The sequence below is a fragment of the Vigna angularis genome, chromosome 2, assembly GCF_016808095.1.
Source record: "Vigna angularis cultivar LongXiaoDou No.4 chromosome 2, ASM1680809v1, whole genome shotgun sequence".
Lineage (NCBI taxonomy): Eukaryota > Viridiplantae > Streptophyta > Magnoliopsida > Fabales > Fabaceae > Vigna > Vigna angularis.
In genome coordinates, this window is record NC_068971.1 from 19455081 (window position 1) to 19468061 (window position 12981).

Genomic DNA, 12981 nt, shown 5'->3' on the forward strand with positions numbered 1-12981 from the left:
AATAGAATTTATAATCTCATGTATTCTACTTCGATTTCTTTAAATAATAACAAAAAAATACTTGTATGTTTCTTAAATAAAGACTTAAATGTTTTTTTAATCTTTATTTTTGTCGACTTTGTTTAATGTATGATTTATTTTTTCCGAGTGTTTAATGTGATTTCAATTTTCCTAATTTATATTTAATTTTGTCTTTTTTCATGATATCATCCAACTCGTTAATAATAGACGGTACATGTAGACATTGTTTGAATGAGTTGTTGGATTGCTGCTTACATGCCCATCTTGCACAATTGCTTATGTGGTCGTCCTGCACAGTTGCTTACATGGCCAATAATGCTGATTCGTTCCTTCACCATTGTGAATGCAACCCCATCAGCGCCACCACCGGAGCAACTTCGTTTCTCCACTAATATGAATGCAACCACCAAAAATATAGATCACCTTGCGAAGATCCATCGAGACACCTTGCGAGCCACGCGTGAACCGTCCATCACACTGCACCAGCGTTGGAGAACGTAAGCTTAGTTTACCCATAATCAAATCGCATAGCTGGCAATATCACACTATCAAAGCCCTAAATTTCAATAATTGTCTCAGTACAAAGGATTTAGGAATTGATACTTCATAGTTGAGGATTATGACACTAATTCTTTGTTTGTTTTCCTTTAATAATTTACTATAACTTGTTTTCCTTTAAACCGTTAATAACACAAATAAAAGATAACTTGATCAAAACTTTGGATATGGACCTAAGGAGTATTCAAGCCTTAAATAAATTGTGCTATTAAACTTCCAATAAAAATTCAATCCCGTTATAATGCCAATCTTATAATTAATCACAATATAGTTTTAGAAACCACTATAGTATACTGAAATAGACACACTTTACTAACATTAAAATAATGTTAATTATTTTTAAAAACACCTATCAATACAATATTGCTATGTGAACATAAAAAAATTTCATAAATAGTGATCAACTAAATATTACTATACAGACATATAAATAGATTCTTAATTTATATTCTTAACTTAATTATAAATACATTACTATCGTGAACTAATAGTTCTGCTGTAGTTACTTGGTGGTCTGTTATTGATCGTAATTCTTAGTGGTTCATCGCGGGGTTGAAAGAGGCAAATCTATGTTGGTGATGAAGGCATGAGATGTAGATATAGTTTGACATGGTTTGTGCGATTTGGATATGCAGGTGTTTCGTTAAAGGGTGAAGTTAGGGGCTCAAAGAGAAGTATGACGATGTGGGTGAATGTGATGGACATTTCATGTGATGGATGTTCACATTTTGGATTTGCGTTTTTGGTGGTTGTATTCACGGTGGTGGAGGAAGAAAGCTGCTCTAGTGGTGGCTTCAATGATGGTTGCATTCATGGTGGTCGAGGAACGAAGTAACGTGGAATGGTCACCTAAATAATTGTGCAGGAAAACAACGTAAGCAACAATTCAACAACTCATTCCAACATTACCAACCTGTATAGTCTGTAATTAATGATTTAGACGACGTGACCAAATTGAACATAAAGTACCACAATAAAAACTCGAAAAAATGATTCTCACAATGAACAAAGTTGACGAAAATAGGGACCTAAAGAGTATTGGAGCCTTAAATAAATTGTTCAAAATTTGTATTACCATCCATTAAAAACTCAATCCCATTATAATGCCAATCTTATAATTAAACATAATATAGTTTTAGAAACCACTATAGTATATTGAAACAGACACACTTTACTAGTATTAAAATATTGTTAATTATTTTTTCAAAGACCTATCAATACAATATTACTATGAGAACATATAAAATTTTCATAAATACTGATAAACAAAATATTGCTATACAGACATATAAATTGATTCTTAACTTATGTTCTTAACTTAATTATAAATAAATTACTATCGTGAACTAATGGTCAACCTTCTTTTTGTAAAACAATGATTATGTATATTTGGACAATCTAGTTCTTATTTGAAGTTCTTAAAATAATATATTAGTTCTAACTGAAAAGCCAATACACCTAAATTAAGATATAAACAACACATAGATAATTAAATTGCTTAAAAATATAAAATATTGTTAAATAAGTTATTTTATTTTTGTTACACGATCTTGTGTGTTAGATCTTATTATTAGCATATTTTAGATTATAAAACAAGTTCATAATTAAAATCTCATATGTAGATAAAGAAAGAAAAGTTAAGACAAAGAAAAAGTTGTATTTATAATATAACATTTTTTAAGATGGCAGGTGGAGCTTTCGCTACTCGAGAAAATGGAACACAATATGAAAGCAAGACCATGATATTTGTATTGGTCACATGTTTTGTAGCAGCCATGGGTGGTCTACTCTTTGGTTATGATCTTGGAATCACGGGAGGAGTAACTTCCATGGAACCATTCTTAATAAAATTCTTTCTGAGTGTTTATAAAAAAATGAAAGATGAATCTATCCATGAAAGTCAATACTGCAAATTTGACAATGAACTCCTTACTTTGTTCACCTCTTCTTTATATCTTGCTGCATTAGTAGCTTCTTTCTTTGCTTCCACCACCACAAGAATGATGGGACGGAAGACCTCAATGTTTGCAGGTGGTTTATTCTTCCTTGTTGGTGCATTGTTGAATGGTTTTGCGATCAACATTGAAATGCTCATCATAGGTCGATTATTACTTGGTTTTGGTGTTGGATATTGTAACCAGGTGAGGCTTTTCATCATTGTTAATGCTTTAAAATTTGGTTATATGAATATGGAGAGATTTTCATGATTAAATTGTTTTTAACTTTTCCTTTGTCTTTTTTATTATTATTATTTCCAATAGTCTGTACCTGTGTATTTGTCTGAAATGGCGCCAACATCGATAAGGGGTGCACTTAACATTGGATTTCAAATGATGATCACAATTGGCATCTTGATTGCAAACCTCATTAATTATGGCACCGCTAAACTAGAATATGGTTGGAGAATTTTTTAGGTGTTGGTGCAGTTCCTGCAATCATGTTATGTGTAGGATCTCTTTTCTTAGGTGACACCCCTAATTCCTTAATTGAAAGAGGTAAAGAAGAGGAAGCAAAGAAAATGTTGAAAAAGATTCGTGGCATGGATAATGTTGACGAGGAGTTCCAAGACCTTGTTAATTTGACTAAAGCAGCCAAAGGTGTGGAACATCCATGGAAGAACATTACAGAACAAAAATACAGACCCCAACTCACGTTTTGCTCTCTGATTCCATTTTTCCAACAATTCACTGGCATCAATGTCATCATGTTTTATGCACCCGTCCTCTTCAAAACTTTAGGCTTTGGTAATGATACTTCCCTTATGTCTTCAGTTATCACTGGAGGTGTTAATGTGGTTGCCACTTTTGTTTCCATTTTCTCCGTGGACAAGTTTGGGAGAAAGATATTGTTCCTCGAAGGGGGCATTCAAATGCTTATTTGTCAGGTAGAAACCTTAACTTAATCGATAAACGACTGTTGTTACTTTAGTATTTAAAAATAACACTTTTATCACATAAGTAATTTGCTAGCATGAAGAACTAATTTGAATTTCATAATACGTATAGCTTGCTGTTGGAATCATGATTGCTCTAAAGTTTGGGGTGAGTGGTGAAGGCTATTTTACCAATGTAGAAGCCAGTCTTCTCTTATTCTTTATATGCGCATACGTTGCAGCATACGCATGGTCTTGGGGTCCCCTTGGGTGGTTGGTTCCTAGTGAAATATGTTCTCTAGAGGTTCGATCTGCGGGCCAAGGCATCAATGTTGCTTTAAACATGTTATTTACCTTTGTCATTGTTCAAGTTTTCCTAACCATGCTTTGTCACCTGAAGTTTGGTCTTTTCTTTTTCTTTGCTGGATTTGTGCTTATCATGACCATTTTTGTTGCCTTGCTCCTACCTGAGACAAGAAATGTTCGAATTGAAGAAATGAACAAAGTTTGGAAATCACATTGGTTTTGGAGGAAGTTTATTTCGGATGGTGTAGTCAATGGTGGACATCCTCATATAGCTACAATTTGAAATTAGATTGTTTAAGAAGTGCATTTACTTGTACCAACAAAAGTTCTATAATTTTCCAAATAGATCATTGTAGTTAATGTAATTCCTATGGTTTGTAACAAATATATTCATTCAAAATTTGAACCAAATCCATAAAAAAAATGTTTGTCCTATATTTATAATAATATTTTAGCATATTTCTTGGATTTTGTTAGATTTTTCTTCAAGTGTAATTTTAATGTTAAATTTTTTATATTTATCTTTATCCATCGATAATTACACAAACCAAACCTAAAAATAGTATTAGGAATTGGACTCTAAACCTAACCTAACCCCACAAAATCGGCTTGTAAGGTGAGATTTTATAACTACATGTGACATCCTAATAGGGTGTTAAATTTTGGTATCAACTTCTGGTTGTCGAAAAGAATTTGAGACTTTCGGGAGTCAGCTTGTTTAGTTGTTGTGTTGAATCTCTATAGCTTTTTGTATGTATGATGTGAATCTCTATAGAGTGTCGTTTCAAAAGTCCCATGGTATTTATTGTTATGTTGGTATGCTAAATTATCATTGTAGTTTAAAAAAATGCATCTAAGGCTTTTTATAAACTCTATAAGAGAATAGAATGAAAAAGGTGGTAAGATTATTTCAAACAGAAGTGATCATGAGGGAGAATTTGAAAATGAACTATTTCAATGATTTTGCGAAAACTTTGGCATGAAATATAAATTTTCAACTCCAAGGACATCGGATGAAATGGAGTCATAGACGATATAGGTAAGAAAAAGTATTTTAAAAACACTATTTAAACGTCTAAATGAATAACATCTTACAAGAAAATGTTTTATGAACAAAAGCTTCTATCTCAATCATAACACTGAAGCTTAAAATGTGTATCATTAAAAAGAAGTGTAAATTCAAGCAAGCATATTATGAAATGTACTGTCTAACGAAAGAATGCTAAACGCTGCATTTCTCAAACAACTTTTGATAAAGAATATAAGGTTTTTCACAATCTGATGATCATATATGTTGAATGCTTTACCAAACCATGCCTTTATTAATGAATGGACAAATGATAAAATGCTTTGAATACGCAATACGACCTAACGCTTATCAACGTTCAAAATAATTAATGCATGTACGATAAGGTGCTTCGATGATTGTATACCTTGTTCTTCATATTTATGAAGATCAAAATAGCAAAAAGACTTAATCAAAATCTCTGCACCAAAAAAAAAAAAAAGACGTTAAAAGGTTTGAAGAACATTATGGTAATGTTTCATTTGAAGACTTCTACTCTGACACTTTGTATAATCTCAATTTTTATATGAAGCATTAGGTTGTGTAATGAAAAGAACACTTTGATTATCATAATGAAGAACTTAGGTAGTAGAATGAATGTTCAACCTAAAGAGCTTAGGAATGGCATGAGTAAGTTTTGTAAATGTGTGAACCAAACTTTTGTACTCAACTTTGGTGTTGGAGCAAGAAACAACTTTCTACTTCCTATACCACCAAAGATTAAATTTGAATGCTCGAATAGATAAAGGTCAAGAAAAGGAGACAGATTGAAGATGCAATCAATAAGACAGTACTTTTGAGGTGCCTTGAAATACATTTAAACATAACTCAATGAAAGTCTAGGGGTTAGGCCATAAACTAAGAACCTTTATTGACTACAAAGCTAATTTCAAGTCTAGTGAGAGTGGTATATTGCAATGCCATCAACCACAGAACAACGAAGAGTAGCATGTTGAAAAATATCTAACTAGTACTTAGAAATTTACATTTGGATCCTACAGAAGATGATTAAATATCAGAAGCATTGCCACCAAATGCCAAAAGGATTGGGGTATTGATTCTTGATGCCAAGGTGTGAGGATCCTGACACTAATTCTTTACTTACGTTTGTTAACCCTCAGTAAGTGTAACCGAATCGTATCAAGTAATAATAAAATGGTAAGACCAAGTATCGTTTCCCAAAGGACTCACGGCCTAAACAATTATGTGATTTGTTGATTAAATTAGACTTGTGAATAAATTCTTGTAGATTTAAATGCTAGTACTAAAAAAGTAAATATGAATGCATGTATTGATCAATTGAACAAAAGAAGCACAACGTGATTGAAATATATGGAATGATAATGTTGTTGGGGGTTTTCAATTCATCCTATCCACTCTCATGTATTCAAGAATTCATCTTCTTCATTAATGTTAATGCCACTTTCTAATTTACCTTAAACCCAATGTCTTGGTGAAGAAAGCCTACTCCTAATCAGTAGTTTACATTGTCTTGTCTCCCTAGAAATTATTCATGCATTACATTCGCACAAAAGCTTAAAGGCAACCAATCCTCCTATCCCTATGTCTAGGCAATATTACTATTTGGAGAATTTCTTCATGTCTAGACTTATCTATGTGTCCATACAAATAAAACCAATGATCACGAAATTGAATGGGTTAAGCAAAGCATGCATAGAGTATAGAAGAAAAACCCTAACAATTAATGAAAGAAAGCATATGAATTAAAGAACCAATTCAATACATGAGAGTTTCAAAGGATTACATTGATTCCCCGACAATAATGAAGGTTTAGTTCACCATAATCACGGTGAAACTAGATGAAAAATAATGAAAGAATGAAAGATAGAACCCTAGAATTTGAAGAGTGGAGCTTGAGCATCCAAAATTCTCCTCCAAGGGGTGAAGAAAGTGTGATTTTTCTTTGTTCTGCCAAAAGATACTAACCCTAGGTCGACTAAAACCTTATATAGACTCTTAAAGATTACAGAAAAGTGGCCCAAAGCCCATAAAAATGCCGCTCAGCAGTAAGTGTGATTCTTCTATTTGACGCTCAGCTGCAGTTTTGCCCCTCAACAGTGACCGCGGGTTTTCAGAGTGCCACTTAGCGGTAATTTCCGCTGAGCATTACTTGCGGCTCTTCTTTTATGCACTTTTTCTTCCTTTTCTGACTCCAACTTATGGCTACTTCACTTCTTCCATTCAATTCATCTTAAAACCTGCAAAAACAAGGGAAACCAAGCATAAAACCCATCCAACTCTCTTATTTCAAAAACATAAGCAAAAGCACGATTACAAGCTAGTTTCTAAGTCATAAATGTTGTTTTTGATGTCCAATTTAAGTATAAAAATAACAGTTTTTCAACTTTTATCAACGTTCTTTTAATAATTTAGGTTTAATCCTTTTCGATATCTCTATTTATACAGGATTGTCTCAAATAGGTCCTCTTATTTTGAAAAAGCTGATTTAGGTTCCTTTTTATGTAAAATTTAAGTAATAACGTCCTTGCCGTTAACTATCGTAGACGGCGTTAAATTTTTTGCCTTGTGGCATGGTGAGCTGGCATTTAATAACATGTGGCACAGTAAATCTCAGATACGTGGAAACCTTCTCCTCTTCCTCGCCAACTCCAACCTCATCTTCTCTCCTCTCTGGAGAACCAGAGATCAACCTTCTCACCAACACCCTTTTGTGTGATTCAATCTCATCTTCCTCACCGTCGCAGAACCATTCCAAGAGCAGATCCTCTTTCTTTGCCAACAACTTGACCTCCTGAACGACATGATCGCCGTCTGCCGCCGCAAAACGCACAGATCGAAGATCCTCCGAGAACCGAGTCACCGTCTGCCGCCGCAACTCGCGCGCGTCCACCTCCTCGAGTCCCATCGCCTTCCGAGACGCCGTGAATAGACAATTCCTCGCCGCCGTGTGAGAGTTGGGAAACGACAGATCTAAGATGGGAGGACGACGGCAGAGAAGATGACGAGTCCTCTACCTCATGTGACAGCTTCTAGAGCACGCCTTTGACATGGAGGTTCTAGAGGTGGCACCGCTGCTGCTCTTCCAGGCCGACGAAGGTCGCACCACTAGCCGGAACGACGAGACCTACGGTAGTAATAGACTCCGATTTGGGATCCCGCCATGGAAGCACTACTGGCGGCGAACCTTGGAATGGTTCTGCGATGGTGGTTGAATCACTCAAAAGCTTCCCCATTGTGATAAATGAATGTTTGTGCATACAAATTTCGTCTCTTTCACTTCACCTCTGATTCCTTGAGTTTTTGGCATTAAAATAAATATCTAGTTGATCCAATCGCACATAAATATTGAAACTTTTTAGTTTGAGTCAAATGTGTTTTTGTCTCTGATCATTCATCAATTTTAGGTAAATTGGATTTTGAAAATAATAATTATACTTTGTCGAGTGTTGCAGCGCTGGGAGAGAAGGGCGAAGTAAAGGTTGGGGGTTGTGGAAGAGTGTTGGGAGAGAAAGGTGAAGTAGAGGTTGGGGGTTGTGGATGATGGATTGGGGGATGAATTGGATGTTTTCCACCATGGTTGCAATTTGATTTAAAAATTTAACTTTTTTAAATATAAAAACTCACCATTAAGTCAGGTCAAGAACAGTAATGTGCCATGTCAGTACTATTTGGAAGTCTCAGCAACCCACGCATCAATTTCTTTAATGCCGTCCAACCAACTTAACGGAAAGGCCTCAATTGATTTCAATTTTCAAAATTAAGGACCATTTTGATACACTTTAGAAAACGAGGACCTATATGACACAATCCTACACAAATAGGGATGTCGAAAAGGATTAAACCAATAATTTACTAACTTGTTTTCCTTTAGACCCTTAATAACACAAACATGAAGATAACCTTATCAAAAACTTTGTGTTGGGACATCATAACAGTTGAAAAACTGTTATTTTTATGCTTAAAATTGATACTAAAAGCAACCTTTAACACTTAGAAACTAGCTTAGAATCATGCTTTTGTTCATATTTTCATAAATAAGAGAGTTGGACAGGTTTATGCTTGATTTCAGTGTTTTATGCAGGTTTTAAGATGAATTTGATCAAAGAAGTGAAGAAGGATAGAGATGGAATCAGAAAAGAATTCAAAAAGTGTAAAAGAAGAAAAAACGTAAGTACCGCTCAACGCCAGTTTACCGCTGAGCGGCACTCAAGAACACACGTTGGCTCCGCTGAGGGGTGAAAGTGCAGTTGAGGGGAGATTGGACTTTGCGCTAGTACCGCTGAGCGGCAGTTTACCGCTGAGCGGTGGTATTTTGGGCTTAGGCCCACTTTTCTATAATATTGCGAATAGTATATAAGCTTTAGGACTTCCTAGGGTTTGTATCTTTGGCTGGAGACGAAGCAAACACACACCTTTCCATCCCTTGGAGGAAGATCTTGGATGCTAAGGCTACCTTCTCATCTTTCTAGGGTTCTATCTTTCATTCTTTCATTATTGTTCATCTAGTTTCACCATGAATATGGTGAACTAAACCTTTCTTGTTGTTGGGGAATCAATGTAATCTTGTGAAACTCTCATATATGGAATTTGTGTTTAAACATCTTATTTGAGATACATGCTTTCTTTCATCATTAGTTAGGGTTTTTCCTCTTTGCTCAAAGCATGCATTGTTTAACTCATTCGATGTCATGATTATTGATTTTAGTGATATGGACACATACGGTAAGATCTAGATCCGGGGAATTTCTCCCAAAAGTAATATCGCCTAGACATAGGGATATGAGATTGGTTGTCTTTAAGCTCCTGTGCTTCAGAATTAATTATTAGGGATGCTAGGAATTGTATGAACTCGTAATTAAGGATATGCTTTCTTGCAAGGTGATTTAGAGAGTGGCATTAACATTGATGAAAAGAATGATGAATTCCTAAAAGTATATGAGAGTGGATAAGATGAAATTGATTTCCCCAACATACTCATCCATATAATTCATTCCGTGTTTGTGTTCCTTTTTGCCATTGATCAAACTCATGCATACATATTTAATTATTGTCTTTTGCATTTGAAACCTCGAGAATTTATTCACAAGTCTTAAATAATCAACAAATCATATAACTAACTAGGCCGTGAGTCCTTTGGGAGAACGATACTTGGTCTTACTGAGTTTATTACTTGATACGATTCGGTCACACTTGCCGAGGGTTAAACAAGTTTTTGGCGCCGTTTTTCGGTGTTCATAAATTTGTCATCAAGTTTTTGGCGCCGTTGCTGGGGACTCGTGGTTTAACTAGCTCATTTGTGTGATTATTGATTATCTTTGACTTGAATTTTGAATTTTGAATTTTGAAATTTGAATTTCTGTTTTTATTTTCTGTTTTTATTTTTCGGTTATTATTTTATTTTATTTTTATTTTATTTTATTTTATTTTCTGTTTTTATTTTTATTTTATTTTATTTTATTTTCTGTTTTTGTTTTTCTGTTTTCATTTCCTATCTTCTTATCTTTTCAATTATATCCTTTGATTTTTTTTTATCTATCTTCTCTATCTTTTTGTGCTAACAAATATTTTTTAGAGTTTTGTGCCTAATGTTTGCAGGATGCAATTCGGACAAGAATTTAACTATATGGGCACTCAATTCTACTAAGGTAATTTCAACCACTGGTGGGAACCTCACTCAAGCATGGATCAAAGTCAATTTTGGCAAGCTTTCGAACAATTTAAGAATCAGCCACCACAACAATGGCAGCAACAACCCTCTCTATCGGGAAGAAGGACAACGTTGGAGGACACACTTCAACAGTACATACAAATATCTAATTGTCATCACAAAAGCACTCAAGCTGCCGAAGAATTTGATAGGCCGCCACTACAACAATGGTAGCAACAACCCTCTCTATCAGAAAGTTTGGATGACATCCTGCAACGATTTTTGAAAAATTCCATCTCTACTCAGAAAAGCATTGAAGCATCATGTAAAAGGATGGAGATGCACCTTCGTTACATTAGTTAGAGATTGAACGTTAAGGTTAATACTGAAGTTAACCCTAAGGAGGAAGGTCAAGCCATTGTCACTGAAAGTGAAAAGATTTTTTATGAGAAAAAAATAGGGAGAGATGAGGAAAAGATAGAGAGAAAAGAAAAAGAAGAGTTAAGTGAGAAAGATAAAGATGATGAAAAAGAAAAAGAAGTGGTTGAGAGAGAAGAGAGAAAGAAAATTTGTGTGAAAATAAAGAAGTTGAGAAGAAAAAGAGAAGGGAAGAAAAAAATAAGAGGAAAGAAAAAGAGAAAATTTAGGGAGAGGAAAAGTAAGAAAAAGAAGATTAGAGGAAAGAAGAAGGAATCATATGAAAACCCACATCCTCATCTAAAGAAGAATCATAGGAAGGAAAAGAAATTTAAGTGCTTTATGGAAATCTTCAAGAAATTGGAGATTAAAGTTCCTATGATTGAGACACTGTAATAGGTTCCTGGTTTTATCAAATTCCTGAAGAAGTTCAGTAGAAAGAAGAAAAAGAAGAAAGAACTTGAGTTTTATTGGGTCAAGCTAGTGACGTTAAAAGAGCGCTTGCTGGGAGGCAACCCAGTGATTTAAGAACTTTTAATTTTTGATTTGGTGATGTAATTTTGAACTTTTGGGTATTTTTGTTTTTGTTATAAGTTTGTTACAGGGTTTACATCTACTGATGGATGTTAGGCGGAAGAGTATCTACTGAAGGATACTATGTTTGTATACACCTACTGATGGATGTTGGTAAGAAAGATTTGCATCTACTGAAGGGTGCTGGAGGATTTTGGGTCAGGCTCGTGACATTAAACAAGCGCTACCTGGGAGGCAACCCAGTTGATTGATTTTATCTGTATTATTTGTTTTGATTCTGCTTTAGTTGCATGATATGGATTGAATGTTTGAGTGTTATGAGAACTTAATTGCAGGGAGCAAGTGAGGGGCATGAGTAGAAGGCACCTAGGGTAAGCTAGAAAGAAGAAAAGCACAACACGAAAGTGCCGCTGAGCGGTGGTATCGTAAAATGGGCTTAGGTTGCCCCTTAGCAGAACCCGAGCCCATTAGGGTATTTTTATACCCTAAGTCACGCTTTGGCCTCTATTTTCAGATTCTTCTCTGCACACACACTCCTAAACACTTTTCCAAAGGTTCTCTACATTTTTCCTTTCATTCCTCTTTTGAAAATCTTCCTTCCACTCACTTTCTCACTAGTTTTCCATCTAAGTTTGGGGTTGGGAGAGAGCATCATTGATGGGGCTGAGTTTTTCAAAGCACTAGAGCATGATTTGTTTTATCAATCACTTTTGTTTTTAGAATAAGGTTTGATGTACTCAATTGGAAACTTTGTCTGTTATGATGGTTTGCTTATGATTGTTGTTTGATAAGTAATGCCTAATGATGCTTTGATATTGATTGATGTTGAGATGTGCACATTAGATGCTTATACAGGTGATTCACAAGCTTTGTGAACAAATTCATGATGTTGTAATTGTGATTATGATACTAAGCAGGATGTGTATATGTGGAATGTGAATGAGCTTATATGTGAGGTTTTGAGCTCTAGAGTTTTTGTGATTGAATGCTATTACTTTGAAAGCATGAATGATTTTGCCCAGGTTTTCTATGATTGAATCAATTGCCTGTTTGCATCATATGATCAAGGCCATTTGTTGGTAACCCTTTTGTTAGCCAAATGCATGAATTTAGCCCACTAAAAGAGAGCACTATGTGTTCTAACCTTTGAACCCTTAACCTTGAACATGACTTGAAAACCCCTTGTGAAAAGCTTTACCTTGAGTTAAGTAGATAATATCTGATGGTATTGATAAATGTTCAAGTTTGGGGTTGTTGGGAAGTTATGAAAGGGAAATTGAAAGCATTGAGCTAAGAGCTAAAAACTAAGTATGTGAAAAGAAAAAGAAAAAGTGAAAGAAAAGATTAAAAAAAAAAGCAAAGTTCAATGCAAAGGAAAGTTGGGAATAAGTAAGAATGGTTGTGTTTATATGATTCTCTTAACTCAAGGGTTTTGTGATATAGAAAAACCAATTTTCTTGTTAGCCCAGCCACATTATAAGCCATTGAAAAGTCCTTGTGATGATGCATGCTTGTGAATGTATTTGATTATGGTTAAATGAAAGGCAAAGTAAATTCTTGTGACATTGTGATAGTAGA

The 12981-nt window shown here is 34.7% G+C and overlaps 1 pseudogene; it reads left to right on the forward strand.

Annotated features, from left to right (window-relative positions):
• Positions 1–2261: 2261 nt before the first annotated feature.
• On the forward strand, positions 2262–4040 carry LOC128195305 (sugar transport protein 10-like; annotated as a pseudogene).
• The last annotated feature ends 8941 nt before the right edge of the window (positions 4041–12981 follow it).